Genomic DNA, 13,373 nt, shown 5'->3' with positions numbered 1-13,373 from the left:
TATATATCATTATATAACAAATATATATCACTTTGTTATACTAATTTTTTTGGTCATATACATCTTTAAATAAAAAAAAGAAAACAAAACATAGAATTTTGTAAAAAAAAAAATATTGTGTCCACATCCATAAAACATATGTCCAATAAATTATAATTTAGCAATTTAGTTAGACATTAAAATATAAAATATATATATGGATATCAAAATAATAAGAAAAAAGAAACATGTTTTTATATGGTTATTATATATTTTATTTAATCAGAAATTTAAATAGTGTATGAATCAATATGGTTTTGTGTCCATGTCCACAATTAATTTATAACTATATTATCCACACTATGGTATCCATGTCCATACTTTTTTTGTGTATATATTAGTATATATATATGAAAATGGATGTTAAAAGATAGAAAATTTTATACATAATTTAATGTGATAATTATTTTTTTTTTTATATATTTTAGAATTTAAAATAAAAGTAAATGAAACATTAAGAGAAATAAGAAAAACAAGTTACAATTTATACTTACCCAAACAGAAGCGCATCTTATGTTTCTTCTGAGCAAGGGCATTTCTGTCCAAAACAGCTCTCAGACACAAGGAAAGTGTCACTCCAGCGGATTGTGTCTTAAAATGTTAAAAAAGAGAAAAAAGTGTCCTAAATGGTAATCGACTCATAAAAAATCATCTTTCTCAAATAATTAATAATTTTTAAGTTCTCTCCTCTCCTCTTTTCTCCAACTTTTCTATCTACTCTTCTCCTCTCCACATCTCTACTTTCTGTCCATATTTTTCTTTTTATAGTTTACTTTTCGAATCTGAAAATCTTTGTGATTGAAAAAATGGATGAAACCCCATCTCAGGTATGTTTGAAATTTTTTTATACCATTCTTTCTTGTACTATTTTCGATCTGATTTTGTTAAATGATTTGTACCTGAAAATTCAAAATAAGTTTTTCTGTTTCCTTTTGAATTTACTTTTTGAGTTTGATTGTCCTCTTCAGAAATGTGATCTTTGATGGTATATCTTCTTGGTTTTGGTCCTTTAGATCTATATGCGCAAATAGGAGAAAATATGTGTTATGCGGCATCGGCGAAAGTTGTGTCGGGTTTTGAGTTGGAGCAACTTAGAGAATTCTTTCCAAAATTTGCAAGCTGTTAAAAAGTAAAGCTTTTAAGTTGGATCATGATGTGTTCTTGAAATTTTTTTCTTGATGTGGATAATTTCTATGTTAATCACCATTATATCGATTATCAGATATTATTTAGAATTTAGTGAATCTGTAGTTTTATTTCATTATTAACTGTTATAAACATGTACCACAAATTGTAATGGTTATTAAGTTGTCAAATGGTTATATACATAATTTGTTACTTGATACATTGTAGGAGGCACGATTTATTAGTTGATATGTGAATTATTATCTTATACATATTTTGTTAGTTGATATACGACTTAAAACCAAGGGATGACTACTCGTTGATATGTATGTTATTAATTCTTTTAACATTAAACTAGTAGTTATAACTTGTTAACAAACATTTAATTGTTACATAGTTTGTTAGATGTTATATGGTTTGGTACATAACTTGTTAGATGATACATTGTTTTTGGTATATGGTTTGTTAGTTGATACATTATTTATTATCAGGTACATGATTCATGATTCGTTACCTGATATATGATTTGTTAGCTGTCACAAAATCAGTTACAAAATAGTGGCTATTAGATAATTTTCTCTCTAACTTCAGTTTCACAAAAAGCATGAGATGAAAATGTGGACCACACCCAAATCACGTTGAAAAGTGACAAAAATAATAGTTATGAACATGTAAACCTAAAAATTACCAAACGAATCATCTATCAGTGTATATATATATATATATGATATAAAAACATTTATCAGTTAAAAATAGGGGATAATTTGCTTAAAAACCAAGGAAGATGGAGAAATTAGAAATTTGCCAATAACAGTAAAAGTTTGATGTGTGTGAAGACAAACGCTAGAGTGAAAGACGCAACTGCCCCTAATACTTGACGAATTGATTTCCAGAACCTAGATGATGTACACCTATAAGCTGACGATTTGGAAAGATTATAAAAATATTTTGTTTAGATTTGATAAACTTATCTCGGTAAAAAATATAATCAAAATTACACCAAACCCACATCTTCTTTCATTGCCGACGTCTTTCTCTTCATCTTCTTTCCTCTTTTTCCTAATAAATCTAAACAAAATTGAAGAAGAACACGAGTTCCAAATAATTCATGAGTTCATCTGGTTATTTCTCCATGCGTTCATGAGGTGGTGGATACGGCGGAAGGGAAACCACTCCTATTGTCAAGAAGATGAGAGGAGGACCTACTGGTTCTAGCAAAAGGCAAAAGGCAAAAGCTTTAGGTAAATTTATATACATTTCTTTAAATGGAATCTTCTTCTTCCTCGTGTGATGGAACTAGGAAGTTACGGTGGATTGGATCTCCTCTGTCAATTGCTATCTACCTTCTTGAATTTTATTTATTTAAGAGGTCTCTTTATCTTCTTGAAATTGCTTATAAAAGCTTGTTTAAGTTTTGTTGAATCTATTCGACTTTTTTTGTTTCAGTATAATCTTAGTTTTTTTCAGTTTTGTTCAATGTTTTGAAGAAGAAGAGTCAATGCATCCGTTTTGGCGAGGGAAGTGGAAGAAAAACCAGACTAAAGAATGGCAGCCTAAGGCCAAAAAACATTGGATTGGCCTTTCTATTGTGATACAGATGTATATACTTAAGTTTAAGCAAGAATATCTATTGGGTATAGTCCTCGGCTACAGAAAAGCTTAGCATGGTTAAGTTTATTTTTGGTTTGATAATCTTTCTTGTAACCGATGAGGAATTATGTTTACAAAACCGGTTACAAGAAATTTTAGCATTGTTTGCTTTCTTGTTGGCGTGTTAAAATTTCTTGTAACCAATAATATAATAAAATATCATGTAATGAAATTGTCTTATTGTCAAATTGTTTTCTATAACATTTAACTTTTGTAAGATAAGCATCTTCAAGCTTTTGCAAGTGAGATTAGACATAAACTGCCATATATCACCTTCGTTTGGTACAAACATTAAGAAATTATCATATATCAGACCAATCCCCACGAAAATCTCAGATTCTCAAACAAGATCATGTGTTCTCTCTCATGAAGTTCATCATGTTTTGTTCTTCTGCATCTGCGAAATTCCCGGATCACTCATACTATCGAGACTACGGATCACTCAGACGATCAAGACAATACATCTCATCCCACCTCCAGAACCCTAGGATTTTGATTGAAGGCAGAAATTGGGTCTCGTTACTCTCACAAAGAAGGATTTAATAATATGATAAGTAGCTAGCTAACAAAATTTATTCATGGTTACATAGCAAATTATACAAGAAATATTTTGTTTAGCCGGGCAAATATCTTTAGAAATCAAAGTGGGAAAATGTATTTTGATATTTTTGAACACATGTGTGAGCACAAAATATGAGACAATATAAGTATCAAATAAGTTTGGCCAGCTAACAAATATATGTTTTCGTTTATTAATTTGCTTAACGATCTACTAAAATTTTCTTGATGTAAACATTATAAAAATACAAAATACAAAATTAAGTCTGCTCGCTAAATCAATTATTTTCCTGTCTAATATTTTGTCAAGCTAGTAAACCTCTTTATAAAAATCTAAAGAAGCTATCAAGTAATGTATTAGTTTTGTCCTAAAGAGAATGAGAGAGTGAAAGGAATAATGTAGATATTAACCATATTATTATCCATAATCCATTTATGAAATTTAATTAACCGGCCAACAATGTTTTGTATCGTATCTAGTATATTACATAACCATCTACAATTTTGGAGTACAAACTGTGGAGTTTTACAACTCTCTAACTAAACACTTAAACATACTACTAGATAGGGCTGGGCAAAAAATCCGAATCCGAAGAACCGAACCGAACCCGATCCGAAAAAGTAGTACCGAATCCGAACCGAAATTGATTAAATATCCGAACGGGTTCAAAATTTTGGTATCCAGAGAACCGAAACCGAACCCGACCCGAACCGAAGTATTTCGGGTACCCGAATGTATCCGAAATAGATTTATATATCTAAATATATTAATTATTTTTAGATTCAATGTATATTAAAAACATTCAAAATATATAAGATACTTTTAAGTTGTCTAAAATACTTGAAAATATATACAAATATTCAAAAGTAAATTTCTAAAATAGTATAAAATATACTCAAAAACCAAAAATAGTTGAAATGTCTACTGATTGTCTATCAAAATATTCAAACAAACCAATTTATATGTTAAGTTTAGGTACTCTGACATATGTTATTCAAGTTTATATGTTATATAGTATTTTATTTACAGATTTTGAGAAATTGAAACTATATATTGAATTTTAAAATTTTAAAAATCATTTAAATGGGTTATCCGAACCCGAACCGAACCCGCAAAGATCCGAACCGAACCCGAACCGAAATTTAGAAATACCCGAATGGAGCTAAAATCTTTAACCCCGAAAACCCGAAACCCGAATAAACCCGAACCGAACCCGAATGGATACCCGAACGCCCACCCCTACTACTAGAAAAGCATTATACTAAACATCGAATTGTTACTGGTTCGATAAGATTGAAAACCATTGCTTAAACACACATTTATGGTCTCACTCTCTTCCAAGTATGTCTCCTTCTCTATTACATGGACTGTTTTGACTATGCTGGTTCCTACTTTGTCCCACCCAAATGTCAGCTGAATTATCCATGATGGTAAGTAACATGTTAGTTATATGAAGTTTAACCTTAAAAATTACAAATGTCATTGGTAAATTGTGTTAGACAAAATTGACTAACATGTAAATTATTGTATTTATTATTGTACATGTTGGTGTGTAACTGGCTAAAATATTATGTGTTCTTTTAAACATTTTATTAGCTTCAACAAAATGAAACACAAATACTTGAAAATGTTATTATCCGAAGAAAATCTTCACAACTCAGCTAAAAATAATCTTAGCTATAAAAAGAACATGAGACGGCTAACTAAACACAGAACAACAAAACGTTCTACCAACAACATTGTGACTTTTAGAAGCCTGGAGATGATGAATCGACCAAAACGTCCTGAGAAAGAGAGCTTTTCACCGAACTCAACAAGCTTCCCAAACGGTGAGCCTTTGATGGTGTCTACTTCTTCAAGATCGAGAGCGTTGAGTATTTGCCTAATGGCCATAGGGTTTGTGGAACGGTGTTACCTTAACTCCGACTGGCTCATGGCCCACCGCGAAAATACAGTCTGAATGCGGAGAGGTGGAGCGGAGAGTTCATCTCTTTCCATTTTGTTACTGATTTTGTAGAAAGTAAGGTTTGGTATTGAACTTCGATGATAGTGATAAGAGAGAGATAGAAGATTGTAAGGAGAGAGATAGATAAGAGAGAGATAGAAGATACTATGGGAGAAGAGGAAAATTGTATCGGAGAATGAGATTTTGGAAAGTGAAGATACTACGAGAGAAGAGGAAGATTTACCAAATCAATTAGGATCTCTTTAGCATTAAAAACTGACAAAATCCCGAACTGCGAATGAAACATATAGGGGTAGTAGTGTCTAAGAAAATAATGAACAGTGACTAGAAATGTGTTTTTTGGTATGATGTTAAATATCATATAATACGTTGGTACACGTTCTAATTTCTCTAAAAATAGTTATAGTTCCTTTGTTATATCGGACCAACAAATGTATCAATTATTATTATTTTTACATATTACCATTTATATTAAAATGATATAATTATGTGTAGAGTGCTAAAAAAACTAAAACCATAGATATAGTGGTTACTCAGACTTTTGATATTAAATAATGTATAAAAAATCATATAACAACTAACAAATTATATATCGAATAATGTATTTGTTAACAAATCATGTACCGGTTAACAATTCATGTATCTGATAATGACGACTATTCTGTAATCTTGAAAATCGTTTATCAATTAGCCACAACCTCTTTGTAACAACTAGCATATTTTTTTCTTCATTGATTCATTACTTTAGATTTACAATCTTCACTTTATTTTTTTATAGATTTTTGCAAAAAGTGAATTTTTGGAATCGTAATTAAAATTTATCAATGTTTTTTAGATCTTTGTAAAAATACACTAAAAAAATATTCTGATTTTTGTTTATTTTATAAATTTGAATGATAAATGAAAAAGATAAGAAGAAAATTAAATTTCTACTAATATGATAAAAAAAACATAAAATTAACTCAAAAACAAAAAAAGTGTAAAGAAGAGGACTCTAGCTACATACCTACCTCCATGATCTCTCTACAATCCTGACACTCTTCTGTTTACCTGCCGCGCATCAGAAGTTTTGTCAGAAGACAAGGCCTGCAAGTCTCAGAGTTTTGTGTCAGTCGGGAGGGAAATTTCATCTCTTTCATTCGATAAAGGTAAGCATTAGGCTGTTAATGACAATCATGTGTTAGATTTCAAATATGAGTCTTCTTTTATGATATTGAGCTAATTGTTCCTAAATATAATATTAAACTATTATTTTCACGTTATTGCTTCTTAATTATCTGAGCTTAGGTTATATTTTAAAATAACTTACTATGATGATTACACCTTCGTATGGTTCATTGGAAATTTTTTATGTTTATCACTTTCATAGTAATACTTTTCATCTTTACCACTACTAAAGAGATATTTTCAAAAATATCTTCTTCACTAAGTGACAAAAAACTTTTATACTCTTTTTATCTATATATATAATAAATCATTATTTAAATAAATAAATAAATAAATAAAAAAATAATAATATTTTTATGTTTTCGAATTATACTTTTAAATATTTTTATGTTTTCGAATTATACTTTTACAAATTTGAACTTTCTTATAATTTTTTTTCAAAATTATCTTTTTATTTTTTTCTCAAAATTTCTTTTTGAAAATCGAAAATTTTGTTTGAAACTATTTTTTAAGTATTTACTTATATATTTATTAGAATCCTAAATTTCACATTCTAAAAAGCATATTATACCCCTCAACTCTAAATCTTAAATCTAGATTAGTTAACCCTAGAAATAGATAAAAATGATTAGTGTACACATGAAAAATGGTACTATAAATGTGGTATTTGCGACAATTTTTCTAGGTCATCTAGGAAGGAAGAACAAAAACGAAAGGATGATGGGGTGGGAGAGGAATAAAGGATGTGTATCTTTTGAGCTCTGCTGAGTGACAACTAACAATAACCCCCTTGATATTTGCTCCTCTTTGGGTCCCATCTTTTCTCATTCACCTTTTAAGAAGTCAATTTGAAGCAACTCCTAAAATTAGCTTAATATTCTCCCTTTCTCTTTAGTAGCTAATTACTATTTTAATTTGATTAAAAATATATCTTAGTTATTCTAATATTACACCTCAACTCGAAACGTGTTATCTCTTAAATATTAATGATACCGTTATCATATTATCCTGTCTGCTGATCTTAACTCTACGAGGGATTTTGTCCGGGCTATGCCCGGATAATTTATACAAATATCTTTGCATCTAATGATATGTATTAGACATATATTACATCTCTGTTCTAAAAATATAAATAGTAAATTTAATTTAATTAAATATGAGTATAACTCATAAATAATTATTTTAACTATCTAAAATATGTATGAGATGGTGAACAAAAGTAAAAAAAAAATAATTTATTAATTCAATGTTGAAAAACTGGACCAAATATTGATTCAATATTGTAAGAGCACCTCCAACGTGTGTATGAGGAGGTGAAGTTTTTAAGATTTTTAATATTAGAAAAAAAAGTTAAAAACTGATCAAAAGTTTTTTAATAAAAGACTTTTTAGAACCGTTCCTGAACTTTCTATGCTTGTGTGTCTGTTTTCTATTGGTGCAACTTTTTTTTTTAGTTTTAACTTTAGTTCTGCAATGAAATAGTAGTAATGTATTGTTTAGATACGTGATTTAAGAACTCAACCAGTAAAGTTGTTCTAGCTGGTTAGACCGATCCAGAAAAATAAATTACAGAATAATCATATAGCTTAAAATAATAAATTTTATATCAAAAATTGAAAACATCATCTAAATTGTAACAAAAAAATCTCTTAACATCAAATATCTATGACACATGAATAACTTTCAGTTCAAAACTTCAAATATGATATGAGGGTTCAAGAAAATACATACACTTATCGCTTAAAAATTAGTTAAGTAAATGTATATTTTTAGTTTGATTTATGAGTTTTTAAAATCAAACATTCACTTTAATATTGTTGTCAAATTGAATTTAGTTATTATAATCAACATTTGGAATAGTATAAAATCGTCTTTATTTATATATTTAATGTAATCATATTGTACACAATTATATTTTTCGATCCCAATGAAAACTTATCTTGTTATATACATAACGTAGCTGAAGTCAGCTTTGAGTAACTAATGTTGATTTGAAGTAATATTATTCGGTCTATCTATTTGTATTTAACTAAATGAACCAGTATGATAATAGCATTTTGGTAACGAAAACAAAACAAATCAAACTGAATCCTTAGGGACACACAAACCATAGAAACTTTCTTAATCCTCTCATTACAAATACTTCTTTAGTTTTCTTCTTACATTGTAGTCGCCACTTTCAAGTCTTGTCGCTTACTTCTTCTGTGGTGTTTGAATCTTGTGACTTCTCTTCTGTGGTGTTTTTGAAGACCTTCCTTTCATCTTCAATGCCTAGAGTCAAACATAAACACATATTAGTATACAGTTTGACAACCATTTTCTAGGTTGCGTATGCGTCCACATCTTTTTCACTTACCCAAAATAATGATCAAATACCTTATCTACTCAACAGCTTGAACGAAGCAAAGAATGATAATCGAATTTAACATCAGGTTCTACTGACATTGGCCCCTCCAAATTTGTTCAATTCTCAATAATGTGTAAATTAAGAAAAGATTAATGTGCTTGACCAAAAAAAAAGATCAAAGTGCTCACACACGCGATTCAAAAGTCGAAGAAATTACCATGATTGTCTTCATGCTCTACTGCTTGAGCTATTACAGCCACCTCATGTCATAAATCCATTCTCAGCAGGCTTCTTTGAACCACCTTCAGAGCCAGACCCATTGACCAAATTGAGATGAATCAAATTTGGGTAAATTACTCTGGTTTACAGGAAAAGCTTTTTGCAGCCTTCTGTATATTCAGTAGTAGAAGAAGAAGCACTATTATCTCCAAATGGTGCAGAAATGTAGCCCTCGGAAACCATGGCCTTGTTGTCTCCTTAACTTTGTACAACTGACATGTAACCCGAATCTGGGAAAAACTACATGTTTACATAATAATAGAATCAGTCGAAGCCAAGCAGATAAATAAGTGAGAGTTAAAATTTATTCATGAAGGATAAAAACTATATTTACGATGAACTAAGCTTTTGAAAAGGAAACACAAATGTAGACTCATGAAGCAAACATCAATGGAAAGACTTACGATGGCAAGTCGTAAAGGTATATATATCTTTATAGCTTTTACCAAAAGGAGTTGTATCATACGGAAGTATATAAATAATAAATATATATATACTGAGTATGTCCTTTACCATCCAATCCATCAATGTATCACTCAAATCAGTACCTGCAGAAATATAATCTTAATTTCCAGAGATGCAAACCAGGGATTTAGAATAACGAAGATAAGACTGAAAAGAAAATTTATTCATACAAGTATATTATGTTTCAAGGGCATAAGTAGCTTAAATAAGAAACCAACAAAAAGATTGTGCCAGATCATAAAGATTGACAGAGATGGAAAGTAATCCCATAAATCACAAACCGCTCCAGTATTAAGCTGCTCCTCACAAACCTGTGAAAACAAACAGAGTAATGCAATGTCTTTCAGATGTGTGGAGTACCAGAGAAACTGGGTAGAAACTTGATGATATGAAAAAAATGGTGAACTATCACATGAAAAGGTGACTGGATTCTTACCTTCTCAACTATCTGTTCCATTTGAGCAGCCCTCAAAATAACATCCTCTAGGCACTCTTTAAAGGTTCCAACATGGAAACAGGAGCAACGAAAGTAAAAAACACATTACCACAATCTGGAAGATTAGCATCATCTCGATGACACTCACTAAAGAACAAAGGAAAAAATAGATGGACTTCAAACCATTTTAGATGGGACTTACTTCTCTCGAGAGAGTGGGAAAACAATATTTGACTAAGCACCATTTCTCTAGTCTCCCTAAACAAATGTTCCAATCATAAAATAGATTAGTTCCAACCTTGTAAAAATATTAAACTAATAGACAACCACAATGCAAACCTTTCAGCATCATCTGGTGATCTCCGTTGATTTACGTTCCGTTGATTGACATTCTTCCTCTGCTAGACAGGTTGGTTCACGATGAGATAAAAATGTAACTTTTCCCAATTATAAAAAAAACTGGCATAAGTAAAGGTAATAAATAGTTACAGCGCCATGTCTAGATGCCAGCTCTAGCAATTGTATGTCTAATATCTTCTTGTTCAGAACCAGCCTACACAGAAGAAGTAGAAGAGGCAGATCAATAAAAGATTAATTTTGCAAAGATCGTAACTCTCAAATAAGAACTATTTTTTGGCTTAAATTGGTACAATGCTCTGATTGCTGTAAACTTATCTATCAAATGAAACAAATGATCAAGGACGTTGATCCAATTTTGAACCTGATTGGGCTGTTTCTGTGGCTCAGCCGTCGTTACCAGTATCGGAATCCACGCGGCCAAGGGGTACGCTTTTGGTTGCGTCGCTAATCCATTGATTTTAAAAAAAAAGAAACGAATTTGGGTGAAGAATAAAATTGAATATATGATTCAAGAATGTTATTTGATAGTAGGAGTGGATGGTGAATCTGGTTCGTTTGGTCGACGCAGACGCAATCTTCATTTAGTTAATATATTTTAATTTTATGAATTTTTAAAATTATATTTTAAATAAATAAAATATAGTTTAAATTTGTAAAATTGTATTTTAAATATTTAAAATGTAAATTTAAATTTGTAATATTTACATTCATCAAAATATTGTATTTAATTGGTAATAAATTTTTAGTCAAATATACAAATTTAACAACATTTTTATTTTAAATTATAAGCTAAATTAAAAAAATAATAAATCAAAATATTTAATACAATTTAAAAGCTAAATAATACATCAAAATATTTAACACAAATTAAAAGCAAAGACAAACATAATTTTCATGCTGAATATATATAATAAAATCCATTATCTTCGAGTATTAAATAAAAATCATTTTCATTCTATTTTCTCTAAACTCTGTAAAAATGATATATCGTAACAACAACAAGGCCAATAATTAATCTTAACCACACCCTCTCTCTCTCACACGAACACCACAAAACTGCTTAGTCTTGATTGTTCAAGAGGAAGTCAGTTCTGCTTCTTCTTCTGCGCTTTCTTGAGCAGTGACTACTTCTCCTTCAGCTTCACCATTGAAGGACGTAAATGCCTTTCCCCTAGCAAGAAACCTTTCTGGTTATTGCCCCTTCGTTTTCCGCAGAATCCTGTCTTATTATTGCCTCATGAAGCTTTCACACATGGAAAAGAAAAGCAAAAAGATAAAACAAAGATGTCAGTTGTTAGGAATCTAGAAAGATCAACAAACAAAGGCATTGCGTTAAAGTTAACTACCACAGCTCACTGAAACCCATCACTGATCCTTATCAGCCGATCCCTCTCCACCGATAACTCATTAGACAAACCCATCTAAAAGAACAGACCACAAACTTATCACAAAGAAACTCCTAAAGTTTATCATTTTCACATGTTCAGCGGATTGAGAAGAAAAAAAAAACAATCAAAACTCTATACGCAGTAACTACAAGCATCATCTCGTTCGCCAATTACACATTTATCAGCAAAACAATTCAGAGTCTCAAAACATGAATGATTGGGAAAATGATTCAACTACGAGAGAGTGAGCTTGAATGCTCATAAACCAATCAATCAAAAACTCATCATTCATTTGCATAAAAACAGGAACAATCCTCGCATTGCACCATCAAGTCATCTCACAATTGCAGAATCTGAAACATACCATCAATACTTTAGAACAGAGACCATCACTATCAGTATCAAACAGAGACAAATTACCTCAAATAGAGAGAACTCGAGATGGGTTTGCGTCTGGAGAAGAGAGAGAGAGATGCGTTGGAGATCGAGAGAGAGAGCTTGAGATGGGTTTGTGTCGAAGAGCTCGTGATGGAGATTGAGGGAGACGGAGAGAGATGGAGAGAGAGCTTGAGATGGAGTTAGGGCTCGAGATGGAGAGAGAGCTCGAGCACAGTGCTTGAAGCAGCGTCAATGGTAGGAGGAGAGAGCGGCTGCGTCTATTAGGGTTGGGTATTTTATGTAAATAATGAATTGTGTTAAGGGCTAAAATGTAAATAAGTAAATAGACCCAGAATATTAGACGCAATCGCTGATTTTATCCGCGTCCAAATTTTGTTAACGCATGACGCAGCGTCTAGACGCAAATGCAGACGACGATGCAGATGGCTGCGACAACCAAACGAATATGATTATTGCTGCAGACGCACACGCAAATGGCTGCGGCAACCAAACGAACAGCACTATTGTCGCGAGAAAATGACAAAGCAACGTCAATGACTTTATTAAAGTCACAAATGTCTCTGTATCAATACGATTAAAGACACTCCTCTCTTTAGTCTTTAGCTCTCTCTCATTTTTTTTCTGCACACATAGCTCTCTCTCATTTTATAAATCTTTTTCATGTAATAATACATATGACTTTTCTTTTTTACATGTTTGTAGCAAATAACCATTTTTAACTTCATTGTACTATTGTCTGTAGAATGTAAACTTAAAGTTACGCATTTAGAAATACGTGAATACTGTGATTTCATTTGAAAAGATGACTTTAAGCTTCGAGTAGAGACCCAAATACAAACGAAAAAACAATCAAACCCATTCGATCAAAAAACAATAACACTACAAGAAAACACCGATATTCCGACGACAAATATCGTTGGTATGTCCTCGGAATAACGGTATTCCGAGGATATACCGACGAGAATGGTCGTCGGAAATTTCTCGTCGGAAATTTCTCGTCGGAAAGTAAAATTTCCTCGGATAATTCCGAGGGAATACCGAGAATTAAAGATTCCAAGGACATTCCGAAGAAACATTTCCTCGGATATTTCCGATGGAACGGTCCTCGGATATTTCCGATGGAACGGTCCTCGGAAACATTCCGAGAGAAAAGAGGTATCTGAATATTTCGACGAACCTCGGCCGTCGGAATA

General features: G+C 31.3%; 2 long non-coding RNA genes across 3 annotated transcripts; one reads left to right on the top strand and one right to left on the bottom strand.

Annotated features, from left to right (window-relative positions):
• Positions 1–1,739: 1,739 nt before the first annotated feature.
• On the top strand, positions 1,740–3,015 carry LOC106455053. Of its 2 annotated transcripts, none has more exons than XR_007319007.1 (2): positions 1,740–2,405; positions 2,652–3,015. It is a non-coding gene; the product is annotated as an uncharacterized LOC106455053 (long non-coding RNA). The 2 variants fall into 2 exon arrangements; XR_001290131.3 differs by having other exon boundaries at positions 2,632–3,015.
• Positions 3,016–11,326: 8,311 nt separating this feature from the next.
• LOC106416576 lies at positions 11,327–12,489 on the bottom strand. The gene is made up of 3 exons (XR_007319006.1): positions 12,202–12,489; positions 11,740–12,134; positions 11,327–11,636 (listed from the first exon to the last, which is right to left on the bottom strand). It is a non-coding gene; the product is annotated as an uncharacterized LOC106416576 (long non-coding RNA).
• Between the last annotated feature and the right edge of the window lie 884 nt (positions 12,490–13,373).

The sequence above is a fragment of the Brassica napus genome, chromosome C2 (genome assembly GCF_020379485.1).
Source record: "Brassica napus cultivar Da-Ae chromosome C2, Da-Ae, whole genome shotgun sequence".
Lineage (NCBI taxonomy): Eukaryota > Viridiplantae > Streptophyta > Magnoliopsida > Brassicales > Brassicaceae > Brassica > Brassica napus.
The sequence above is the reverse complement of the archived record's forward strand: the minus strand, read 5'-3'. Positions and strand labels throughout refer to the sequence as shown.